This window comes from Benincasa hispida, chromosome 7 (assembly GCF_027475165.1).
Source record: "Benincasa hispida cultivar pf3 chromosome 7, pf3_genome.v1.1, whole genome shotgun sequence".
NCBI classification, from domain to species: domain Eukaryota; kingdom Viridiplantae; phylum Streptophyta; class Magnoliopsida; order Cucurbitales; family Cucurbitaceae; genus Benincasa; species Benincasa hispida.
Window position 1 is genome coordinate 39679084 of NC_143484.1, and position 847 is coordinate 39679930.

At 21.7% G+C, this 847-nt stretch overlaps 1 non-coding gene across 1 annotated transcript; it reads left to right on the top strand.

Moving 5' to 3' along the window:
- The first annotated feature begins 775 nt into the window (after nucleotides 1-775).
- On the top strand, nucleotides 776-847 carry TRNAQ-UUG (transfer RNA glutamine (anticodon UUG)). The gene has a single exon. It is a non-coding gene; the product is annotated as a tRNA-Gln (tRNA).

The following is an 847-nucleotide window of genomic DNA, read 5'->3' on the forward strand; positions in this document are numbered from 1 at the left end:
ACATTTATTATAATTAGATCCTTAGAGCTGATTTTATTTTCTCAAAGCTCATTTTTGTTTTCAATTTGATTTTTCTAATTAACAATTTTTACTTTTTACAGATTCATTGTAATTTTCTGCTAATTACCTTCTTTACAAAGTATATAAATAAATAAAATAATATGACCTATTTAATTTTTGAATAATCAATTGTAGGCTAAATTATGGAAAATACCTTAAACTTTGTATCTTATGTAAAAAATACCTTTAGACTTTTAAAAGTTATTTTTCTTAAAAAAAAAGTGCAAAAATATCTTTAGTGTAGTTTTAGATGGCAACTGTTAGTAATATATTTTTAAAATATTCTTGAACTTTCAAAAGTTTTAATAGTACTATCTTTTATCATTAGTATATGAAAGGAATTCATTAATAACTCGTTTCAAAAATATCTTTAGACTTTCAAAAGTTGAATTATACTATTAATCTTAAAGTTTTTTTTATTATTTTTATTTTTAGTTTTAGTTTTATTTTTTTGGAGAAAAGAATGCTTACTTCTAGTATACTTATAAATTCATTTGAAATTATCTTGAATTGGAAAAGAGCCAAATTTAAGAACAACTTAAATAAATATTTTTTTTTCATATAGATATTTTCTTTTTTCTTTCATTTGTCTAATTTTTGTACCAATTTTCTTATCAACTAAATGTAAACAAAAACTTTTAGGTAAACCTATAATAGAAACTATATCATTTAATATTTGATTTTTCAAACTTGAAGAAAATAATTTTAAACATCTGCTTCTATGGTGTAGTGGTTAGCACTTTGGACTTTGAATCCAACGACTTGGGTTCAACTCCCAGTAGGACCT